This window comes from Urocitellus parryii, chromosome 3, assembly GCF_045843805.1.
Source record: "Urocitellus parryii isolate mUroPar1 chromosome 3, mUroPar1.hap1, whole genome shotgun sequence".
Taxonomy (NCBI): Eukaryota; Metazoa; Chordata; class Mammalia; order Rodentia; family Sciuridae; genus Urocitellus; species Urocitellus parryii.
The window spans coordinates 108,549,707-108,562,579 of NC_135533.1; positions in this window are offsets into that span (position 1 = coordinate 108,549,707).

Here is a 12,873-nt window from a genome sequence, read left to right on the forward strand (position 1 = left end):
AACAAATGCCAAATATTTTCTCTGATATTAAGGAGTCTGAATCATAGTGGGGTAGGGAGTGGGAGCATGGGAGAAATACATGAACTATAAATAGGGCAGAGAGGTGGGAGGGAAAGGGAAGGGGCAGAGGGTTAGCAATGATGGTGGAATGTGATGGACATCATTATTCAAAGTACATGTATGAAGACATAAATAGGTGTGAACATACTTTATATACAGAGATATAAAAAATTATGCTGTGAATGTGCAATAAAAATTATAATGCATTCCACTGTCATGTAATTAAAAAAATAAAATCAATTTTTTTAAAAAAGATCCATCCGTGTGTGTGCGCATGTGTGTGTGGTATGTATACAGATATGTATTATTCACATATATACACACATATGAATGTCACATATAACACACATATATGTATATATGTTATATCTTTATGTGTATTAGGATTGGTGGAAAGAGAAGGAAGTAATAGATTAAATACTTGAACTACTACTAACTGATAGTTTTTCATAATAAATAAAAGATATCAAATTATTGGACAAAGAGACTCAAAGAAAACCAATCAGGGTGAAAACCAAAAAAAAAATCTATGTTTAGTTATAAATCATACTTAAAATTTCTGGAAACTAAAGGAAAGAGAAAATCTTGATATAAGTCACTTGAGGAAAAAGGGTACAGAATCACTGTAGAAGAACAAGAATAAATATTGTATCTGACTTCTCACCAGAAGTTGTGCAAACACTGAGAGTGGAGTGTAAAATAGAAAATATTGGAAGAAAAAAAACAAAGCAAGTACGAAGTCCTAAGATCCAGAATTGTCAACACAATGCTGAAGACTAGGAACAAATTTGAAGGAAAATTACTACTCAAATAAAAAATTACATTGTTACTAAAATCAAGATATTATAATACTGGTGACAAAATAGGTTCATAGATAAGTAGTCTAAAATTTAAGTCCCCAAAGTAAACTTTCCTAAAATATAATGAGTGGTTTTTGAAAAAGAAGGAAAGCATTTTAACACAAATTGAAACAGTTGAATGTATATACCCAAAATAATATACTCATACAAATATCTGAATGAACCTTTCTTAAAAATAACCACCAATGAATAATAGACCTAACATAAAAATACAAACTTAGGAAACTCCTAGAAGGAAACATAAGAGAAGATCTATATAAATTTGAGTAGGTGTAAGAATTTTTAAAAATTCTTCTAGTAGTTCCTCTGAGGGCTTTGAACATGCTAGCAAGTGCTTTATCACTGAGCTATATTCCCAGCTTGAAGTATGAGTTTGAAAAGCACAATACAGAAGATAAATACATACATACATACATACATACATACATACATACATAGTTGAACTTCATTAATATTAAAACTTCTGTGTAAAAGACACTATTAAGAAACTGAAAAGACCTATGTAAACAAAGAGAATATATTTCAAAACACACATATGAGCCAAGCCTCATGGCACACACCTGTAATCCCAGCAGCTCAGGAGGCTGAGGCAGGAAAACCATGAGTTCAAAACCAGTCTCAGCAAAAGTGAGGCTCTAAGCAACTTAATGAGACCCTGTCTCTAAATAATTAAATACAAAATAGGGCGGGGATATGGGCTCAATAGCTGAGTGTTCCTGTGTTCAATCCCTGGTACAAAAAATAAAAATATGAAAGAAAAACATTTCAAAACACACATATGACAAGAATTGGTATCAAAATATGCAAAGAAGTCTTAAATATAAATAATTTAAAGCAAACAACCCAATTACATTGTGGAGTAAAAACATGAACACACTGATCTCTGAGGGATATAAACAGATGGAGAGTAAGCATAAAAGGTAAAGCTTAAAATGATTTGTCATTAGGAGATTTCAAACTAATATAACAATGAGAAATCATTATAAATTATTATTATGCCTAAAATTTTAAGAACTGACAATACCAATTACTGGGTCGGTTATAGTACAATAGGAATTCTCATTCTTTTCTTGTGGAAATGAAAAATGCTACAACTAATTTGGAAGATAGTTTGGAAGTTTCCAACAAAGTTGAACATAGTCATCATACAATCAAGCAATTGAGCTTCTAGATACTTATTAAAATGATACTTATTTCAAAATGATTCCACACCAAATCCTGTAGTGATTATTTATAATAGTTTTCTTCATAATTACTAAAACCTGAAAGCAATCAAGATATCCTTCAAAAGATGAATGGGTAAGCAACTATGTTACATTTATAGAATAGAATATTATTCAAGAATAAAAAGAAATGAGCTATCTATTCATGAAAATTAATGAATGAACCAGGCATGGTGGGACATGCCTGTAATCCCAGCAGCTAGGGAGGCTGAAGCAGAAGGATTGTGAGTTGAAAGCCAGCCTCAGCAATTTAACAAGGCACTAAGTAACTCAGTGAAACACTGTCTCTATATAAAATACAAAATAGGGCTGGAGATGTGGCTCAGTTGAATGCCCCTGAATTCAATCCCCAGTTCCAAAAAAAAAAAAAAAAAGAAAGAAAAATTAAAGAATGAATCTAACATGGATATTTCTAAGTGAAAGAATCCCAACTGAAAAGGCTACAGAGCATATATCAATGATATGACATTCTAGTAAAAGCAAAACAAGAGACAATATAAAGTTCACTACTTGTCACAGATTAAGGGGAAGAAGAGAAAAATTAAATGATTACAATAGTAGTTAACATCAACCATGAAGAATCATAAAAGATGATCACAAGAACACTTTCTTTTATATATTTATTGTGTTTTCTTCTCCAAAACATATTATCCCACACTCAACACGATTAAAATATTGATATCATCTCAATAGAAGACTTTTTACAAAATATCTAAGCAGTATTTTTTAAAACTGTCAAGGTAATCAATTTTTTAAGTGTTTGAAAAATCGTCATGGCCAACAGCAGCCAAGTAGAAACAGATGACAAAATTGAACTGTTGTGATGTGAACTAATTAAATACAATCAATATGAGTGAAAGCTATAGGTTATAGATTAGTAATATATATATATATATATATATATATATATATAATAGAAATAAGATTTTGATAAGTGAGATAAGACAATTATAAAGCAAGAACTGTTATAGACAGGCCTAAGACTCCATTTTGCTGTCTTATAAAAAAAAATTGTTACAAGAGCTGTTTTTGAGAAACTGAAATGAAAGCTGTTTTCTTATAATATATTGTTTTCTGCACTTTGTACCCTCATGACCCTTTTCTATTCCTCCCTACTTTTTCTATAGAGCTAAAAATTTGGAGAACCTAAAACTGCTTACAGAATTCTGTCCAGCTTTCATTGTCTGAAGGCCCCAGAGGTGGGTGACGGATTGTCTACCCGGGGCCTGAATACCCACCTACTGCTCACCATGCATGTCAGAACATGTGCCTAGTGTTGTCAATGTAAGCCAGGCTGCCATGTAGGGATCAGCCCACACCACCCAGCTACTGTGTATGCCAAGTCATTTTCTGATTGTCATGAAGACACCCACCATGAAAGGTACCCCACAAAATGTACTCAACCCAGGATATGGTGGTCTTGGTGACCTAAGAATTTAAAGTAGATTCTTGCCACTGCTAACCACCTGTTTTGAACTCAGGATATAGTTGTCTAACACCTGCTCAGACCCAAGATGCAGTTAACTGAGTTGCAAGTTGACTGCTTTTTAGCTTCTGTAACTTGATTGCTTGCTAACTAGAAAATTCCAGTTCTGCTTAGGGCTTACAGGTAACTACTGTTTTAGCTTCTGTGATTGGCTTACTTGCATGGCACTGAGAATGAGAATAGCCCCGAGCTGTGGATTTTGTACTTAAAATCCCAAGACACAGCCAAGAAATGGCTGTTCTCCCTCAGAGTTTTAATCTCTATGGGTAGGTGACAGTCCCTGGCCAGGTAAATAAAGCTCTCTGACTTAAATTCAGACTTAGAGTGTTTTCAGAAGTGGCTCCTCATAACAGAACATGTTACATGATGAAACAGAAAAAAAGAGACATAATGAGAATGTGGGAAATCTGAATAAAGTATAGAATTTAGCCAATTTTGAGCATAGGAATTTCATGTAAATTGGAGATGGGCAAATGGAGCATTTGTGAATAAAAGGAATAATGGTAGAAAGTTATCTATATAGTCAACATTTAAGCCATCCCAAACTAATCAGAGTCAGTATGCACATGAATCAGTCACATTAACATGATCACTGTACAGCCCTACATTTTGCCATTGTCTTGTTAGACACTGCTTTGAGTCATAGCTCTATTTCTCTTCTTGACATCTCTCTATCCCTTGCTGTGCAGCCAGTTTTTAAGCCATAAAGCATATCAGGCCTTCTCTATGAAAACATGATGAGAGGCTTTCCATCCTACTCTAATGATATTTCAGGCATTCCCAAGGCTGCAAGTCCATTAATCCTGTGACTTGACTGCTCACCTCTCTTCCTAGCCCACTTAATGCCAGCTATACTTGCCTCATGGCTTTCCTTGTAAAGGCCATGCACCTTCCTAATGAGAAGCCCTTCTTTGATTTCACTCTTCCTTCTTCTAGTGAAGATTTTTTTGATTTTCCTCTTCCTTCTCCCAGTGAAGATTTTCTGGGTAATTCTATCGATATTTTACCCACGTCACTCAGGCTTCTCCAAAAATGCCACCAGTTCTGTACTTTATCTCTTCACTTGTTTTCTTCTGAGTTGTTATTATTTTTATATTACATATGAGTCTTTATCACTTATCTCTTAGTCACTTTTTCCCTCATTAGATTAAAATCCTTAGAGAATTTTTTCTTCTTTGTTTATTGATATAGTTTCAGCACTTAAAATAATAACATCCTCAGCAAAATTGTGCATGAGGGCTTCATTCTACCTTTGCCATGTTTGGATCTAGAGCCATCCTCCAAATTCCTATGTGATGCAGTTTTGTTCCCCCACATGGGGCTGTTGACAGATGGTGGAAGCTTTTAGGTGGGGGAATAGTGGGAGGGCTTCTGGACCCTGGGGTCGTGACCTTGAATAAAATTGGGGGATCTCAGTGCCTTTCACTTTCCCACTTCACATCAAGAAATGGAAAAGTGATTTCTCTCCACCACACACTCCTTGCCATAGAATGCTTCCTTTCCACAGGCTCAAAACAAATATCCCGAGGTGGGGGTGCAAGTTGTCATGAACAGAAACCTCCAAAACTATGAGCCAAAATAAATCTTTACTTTTCTCATTACAAGTTGATTACCTCAGGTATTTGTTACATTAACAACAACAACAAAAATAGCTGACCTACACTACCTTTGACTACCGTTTGACCATCTTGTGCTAGAACTTTACAATGATAAGACTTCATCTTAGTCCAGAGAAGTGCCACTTACTGGAGGAAATGTAAAGATTGGTCAGATTCTAGATGTCACATAATGTTGTCAGATCACAGACATTTATCTCAGGGCAAGAGTAACAGACAGGGGTTTTTGGAAAGGAAGTCTCAGACAAACACAGAAAGAAAACAAACAATAAAATCTCCTTTTCTCCATTTTCACACTTAAACATAATTGCCCTGAAAAAAGTCCGCCTTTCAATAAAAAAGGAGAAACTGATAAACACATCCAAAATGCGAAATAAAGAAAAGATAAATTTTTAATATTTTACTACACAAAAGTAGAAAGCATCCAAAACAAATTTTAAAATTGTTATTTGAACAAGCATTTCAATACAAAGGGGGTCTTTCTGGAAGCTTCCAAATTATAGGTTACTTTATTTTCTCCAGTAAGTCCTAATCACATTAAACATATCTATTGAATTAATTTATATCAAACAAATGCCTATTTTATTTCCACTCTTCCTCCTGGTATGTTTATGTCACCATGTAAGACAAGGGCATGGAAAATTAATAATAAAAAAGATCTTCATAATAAGGAAGACTGACAATATAACTATGTAAAGTTAAATAATTGTGAAGTGAATGGCTATCATTACAACCGCAAATTGGTACTCATGGTAACTTATATAGGCGCAGGCACTGCACAAAATACCAAGGAAAGAAAAAAAAATCACTTCTGAATACAGAAATAGACAAAGATTCCACATTGAGCTGTTAATATTTTCTTTCAGTACTAGAGATCAAACACAGGGCCTCATAAACACTAGGCAAGCTTTCTACTACAATTGAGCTACATCCTCAGGCCTTGGGCTATTATTAAAATGTTATATTCAACCAGCAGAGAAATGGAGATGAGCACTGATAGATTAACAACTCAGTGGAAGAAAGCCAAAGAGTTATTATGAAAAAATGTGTGAGGAAGTCTACTTACAGCTAGAGTGAATAACTAGTGGCAGACAGATGCATCTGAAAAAGAACAGAAATATAAAGTGATATACATATTTGATGGCAGTGTGGAGATGCTAAAGTTGCAAAGTCTTGGGAGACCAAGGACCAAGATCTCTGAGAAAAGCTGGGGAATGCTATTTTGAAGCCATTTTCACTCAGTGTCTGAGTGAAAAGTGAAAAGTCTGGGCATGTAAAATTCAGGCCAAATACACAACCAGAATATCACCTTTGTCAAAAAAAAAAAAAAAAAAAAAAAGTCAGGCTGAGGGCCTTCAGAGAAAAAATTGAAAGACAACGAAATTACTCCAACCTTCTGTTGGCTTGTTGCCAAAACTGAAACTATGTGGGAGAGGGTAATAAAAAGAAAAACAGGAAATTCTTAAAAATGCTATAAAATTTTTTAGCAGTCTTGTGGTACTGAGGAAAGACATATTAGAGTTTATAACACCCATAAGTGGCACAGAGACAAGGAACATTCATGCTCCTAATTGCAAGATTTAGGAAGTCACACAATAAAAGAGACATGGATTTAAAAAAAAAAAAAGTTGCCAAAATATCAAAGTGTTGATATTTTGAGTCAATTGTATTTTCCATACTCTTTCTGTCAGGTGGAGGGCAAGTAAAATACTCCTGTTCAGGGATTTCAAGGAGTTCATAAATGAGTGTCCCAGTCACTTGTAGGCATCTTATAAATGCACTATATAAATTGTACAAAAGGAAAAGACATCTGGTAATCAATGTTTTATATGCAGGTATACAAAGATCAAGATAAAAATGCTTAAAATTAAGAAATAAAAAATACAAGTTAATTGGTTTATGATGTAGATAGGTATTAACAGGCAAAAGTTAAAATATATGTGGATAATATATTTAGGAAAACAAAGAATAGTGATTATAGAAAAACAAAGGATGAGTTAAAGAATTCATAGCTACTCAAGAACTATGTATTTTTTAAATGTTTTTTAGTTGTAGTTGGACACAATACCTTTATTTTATTTATTTGTTTTTATGTGGTGCTGAGGATCGAACCCAGGGCATGTGCTAGGTAAGTGCTCTACCACTGAGCCACAATCACAGCCCCAGAGAAGTATGTATTTTTTAATTAAAAGAGTAGATAAGCAGAAAATACCCATATTAATATGTGAAAAAAAATGTAAGCTGACAAGGACTGGGAAAAGGCTTTAGAAATACATGGGACATATTTAAAAAGCAAACATAGCACATTATTAAATATGCAGTAGGAGAGATAAGACTGAATGTGGAAGAAGAAATATTTAAAGCTGTAATGGGTGAATATTTTGCAAAATTGATGAAGTATATAAAACAAGAAAATAAACAATTATATTAAATAATAATGTTTTTTAAAAAAAAAAAAACACACATACACACATGTATATCTTCAGTAGAATCTAAAGCTTTGAAAAATGTAAAAATATAAAAAGTAGCCAGAGGAAAATGATACTTTTTTATCAAAGCTATGATAGAAAAACTAAAAAAAAAAAATCAAAACAAATGTAATACAGGAAACAAAGGAATGACTTATAGCTTTAAAATATTCTTACAAATAAAACTTCAGGTAGAGATGACTTTCTAGTGAAATCCTCTACATACATCTGGAGGAAAGAACATTAAAAATTACACAAACATTTTTATATACTAGAAAGTTAGAAAAAATGCCCTAGTTAGTTTTATAAGAAGAGCATCATCATGCCTAACCATAACATTGATTTTTTTAAAAATTTTTTATTTGTTTTAATTAGTTACACATGACAGTACAATGATCTTAACATATCATACATTTGAATCAGATGGGATATTATTTCTCATTTTTCTAAGTGTACAGGTTGCAGAATTACATTGGTCATGCAGTCACATATATACCCATAGTAATAATAATGTCTATTTTATTCTGCTGTCCTTCCATTCCCCCCTTCCTCCTCCCCTCCCCTCTCATCACTTCTCTCTACCCAATCTAATATGACCCACTTCTTTTTTTTTCCCTCACATCATCATACCTAAATTCTAAATAATGAAGGGGGTCTCCTTCCCTCTTCCATGCAATTAACCTTCTCCCTCCCTTTCCCTCTCACCTCTCTTCCCTATCTAGAGGTAATTTTCTTCTCATGCTCTTCCTCCCTACCCCATTTTGAGTCACCTCCCTTATATCAGAGAAGACATTCGACATTTGTGTTTTAGGGATTCGATAACTTCACGTAGCATAATCTGCTCTAATGCCTCCATTTCCCTGCAAATGCCATGACCTTGTTATTTTTTAGTACTGACTAATATTCCATTGTGAATAAATGCCACATTTTTTTTTATCCATTCGTCCTTTGAAGGATGAATTTCATGATTGCCTTTTCTATTTCTATGAGGAATGACATTGGTATTTTGATTGGAATTGCATTAAATCTATATAGTGCTTTTGATAGTATGGTCATTTTGATAATAATTAATTCTGCCTATCCAACAACAAGGTAGATTCTTTCATCTTCTATATTTTTTTCCTTTAGGGTTCTGTAGTTTTCATTGTATAGATCTTTCACCTCTTTTTTAAAGTTGATTCCCTAGTATCTTTTTTTTTAAGACATTGTGAATGTTTTCCTCATTTCCTTCTCAAAGGATTTGTCACTGATATACAAAAATGCCTGATTTATGAGTGTTGATTTTTATATCCTGCTACTTTGCTGAATTCATTTACTAGTTCTAGAATTTTTCTGGTGGAGTTTTTTTTTTTTTTTTTTGGCTCTTCTAGGTATAGAATCATATCATCAGCAAATAGATCCAATTTAAGTTCTTCTTTTCCTATATATATCCCTTTAATTTCTTTTAGTCAGCATTAAAAAAGGACAAAACCATGACATTTGCAGGTAAATAGATGGCGTTAGAGAAGATAATTCTAAGTAAAATCAGCCAATCCCCCTAAAAACAAATACCAAATATTTTCTCCGATATAAGAAGGTTGACTCCTAGTGGGGTAGGGAGGGAGAGCCTGGGAGGAATAGATGAATTCTAGATAGAGAAGAGGGATGGGAGGAAAAGGGAGGGGCAGGGGATTAGCAAGGATGGTGGAATGTGATGGACATCATTATACAAAGTACATGTATAAAGACTTGAATTGGGTGTCAACATACTTTATATACAAATGGAGATACAAAAATTGTGGTATATATGTGTATTAAGAATTGTAATGCAAAAAAAAAAAAAAAGAATAGTATTACCTTAGATTAGGTAGAGGGAAGTGAAAGCAGGAGAAGGCAGGGGGATGTGGGATAAGAAAGATAATAGAATCATACAGACATTACTACTCTATATATATTTGTGACTGTATGACCAATATGATTCTACAATATGTATACTCAGAAAAATGAGAAATTATATCCCATCTATGTATGATATATCAAAGTAGATAAGTGAATTCTACTGTCATGTATAACTAATTTTAAAAAATGAAAAAAATAAAAATCTATATATTTATTGTCATAGAATGAGTTCACTAGGTTGAAAAATTGGGTTATAAAACAATATAATCCTATTATGTTTATTGTAAAGAAAAATATACCAGATATATGAACAAGAGGCATAAGCACACTCTTTGTATTAAGCCTGTGTTTGTTTTCTGTAAATCAAATGTTTTTTGGAGCCTTTCTGTATTTCTAACATCTGTGGTCTGGCTCACTGGAAGTTCTATACCTTCAGGAATTGTGGTTGACCAATACCTAGAGGTAGTGAACAGTTCCCTAGTGAACACATCTTTCATATTTAGACCAATCTATCCAGAACCCACACTCCAAACACCTCCTTTTTCAGGTTCTCACACTGATGCTGTCCCCATCCTAATTACCCCAGAACAAGGTATCAGGCAAGTACAAATAGATCCTAAGCTTTAGAAATTGCTGTACTTATTTCAAATAGCCAGTCCTAGGCCTATTTATCCTTTCCTTTCTTTCCCCTTTTCCTTTCCTATAAAAACCACCAAAAAATAAAAAAAGAAAAAAAATATGTATATATTCACATATACACATATGTGTGTCTGTGTGTATGTCTTGCCCATATATCCCCTCATTCCTACTTTCTCCTAATTGATCTCAGAGACCCACTCCCATGGACAGTTTTCTCTTCTTGGACTCACTGAGTAACAAATTATTACAAGATGACAATTGGCTTCTGGCTTATCTGATCTGTTTGCCTCAATATACATGAATATACATAAAACCTATACCTTAGGTAATATTTTATACATTAAGTATATTTATCCAAACTCCCAGCACATGCATAGGAAGATTCTCAACATGATCAGTCATCAAGGGAGTCAAAAGCGATACTCAATGATATAACTTTATGCACCAGCTGAAATGGTTAATTTAAAAGCAACAGATTATCCTAAGTGTAGGATTAGAATACTCAAACACTACTGGTGGACATTCAAGTTAAAAAAATTCCAGAATAATATTCGAAGTCATCAACTACAGTAAAATAAATGAAGCTACTGATGCACATATATTAGATGTGCAATAAGAATGTGTGTGTATATTCACCAAGAGCAAATAAAAGAGAATGTCCAAAGCATCACTATTTGCAATGCACCTGAACTGAAAATGGTTATGTTTTCACCAACAATGAATAAGGCTTAGGGTGTAGCTCAATGACAGAGTGTTTGCCTACCATGCTGGAGACCTTGGGTTTAATCTCTAACACTGAAAAAACAGATGAATCAATAAGAAGTGGCAACACATATGAACGAAATCCTTCCACATTCTATAATAATACAGTAGAAAGTGCTAGGCAAAAAGAAGCATCTAATATGTGCCCCAGTCTGGCTGGGCACAAAATCACGAGCCACTCAAGCAGGAACAAACTTTATTTTTGAAACTGCCGCCAATGCCCCATACGCACCCGGGAAGATTGCCCATCCACGCACACAGCGTTCTCCCGGAACCCCAGAGGAAGTTCCTCCCCCAGAATTCCCTCCTACTGCACTTCCCCAACCAATGGGAACTCTCCAGGTGTCCCGTAGCAGGCTGAGGTGAACAGCAGGAGTCCAATATCCATATGAATGCAAATCTTAATATAATCATATCATCTCAATGGCTAGCTGGCGTCACCTTTCAACCAAAAATGCCCTGCATCATATTACTTGGCTGTCGCTCTTAGCAAATATGATTTCAATTATATAATTTCCCCAAACAGTCAAAATGACTTATAGCATTATAAACCAGAATAATATTTACATTGTTTATTAATTACATTTGTATAAGGTTATTAATGAAATCCAAGTTGGAAGATTTAATGACATTTTTGAAGCACCCACTACTATGCAATATATACATTTAATCAATGCAAAACAGTAGGTTGAATTTTATAAGTGTATATGAATATATTTGTAGAAAATTGGAAGCTTTTTAAATATTTAATTGATTCATAGAGTTGACATATTTTATGAAAATAGCTGATGATAATGTCAAGAATGAACTATATTAGAAAAGATAAAGAAACATATCAAATGATATAATGTCAACTTCTAACCCTGGTGATTAAAATAATTTTTACACCATTTGAAAACATACAGATGGGAGAAAATTTGGTTTAGCATAACCTTAGTCAGGATTTGGCTAGAGATACTGTTGCTACACAGAAAATTAGCCGAGAAAAGAAGAGACTATCCTGAGGGAGGCATGAATAAATTTATTGAGAAATATTTCTGATAGTTATATAGGCATTAAGTGAATGAAAGTATATAAAGAACCCAGAAACTCTACATATAGTCCATCATCATTATTCATGGATTCAGTGTAAATACACCTACTTGCTAGAATAGATTTGTTATCCCTCGCAAAAAAATAAAAAATAAAAATAAAAATAAAACTACTGTTAGTGCTTTCATGGTCATTTGTGAACATGTACCAGGCACCAAAAAAAAAAAAAAAAATTACAGCTACTCAATTTACATATGGCACCTGAGAGGGAATAAGGTAGAAACCCTACTTTCTTTTCTCCACTCTCATACTATTAAAGTTTCCTTTTCATGGTCTACTTAGTGCCATGTTTTGCACATTTTTGTGATTTTTATTGGTGATTTTTCTACTTTAAATGCCCCTACTACAAAAATGTTAAGTAGTGTTCCTACATGCAGTAAGGCTGTGACATGTAATGCTAATGGCTATAAGTCCACTGCTAGAGAATAAACAATATATACCAAATAAGTTGTCTGGAAACAGAAAAATGGGGGAAAAAAGCAAGTTTATACTTTTATCCTTTCACAAAAAAAGTGGTGATCTAGGGCTCAAGGGAGCACCATGCCATGTTTCCTCAGAGCAAGTCTATATTTCCAAGGTGGGTTTGACAGTAATGAAGGGGTTCTTGGATGTAACACTTCAGAGAAATTGAGGAGCCAGGGCCAAGACTGCAGTTGATCCCCACACAGATCTAATTCAGTGGCAACCATACCTAACCTGTTTTATTGAAAAAGGCTTGAAATCTACATTTTCAGATGGCCTAGGGAGATAGACATTGTACTTGGACTATAACTATTAGCAGAACATCCA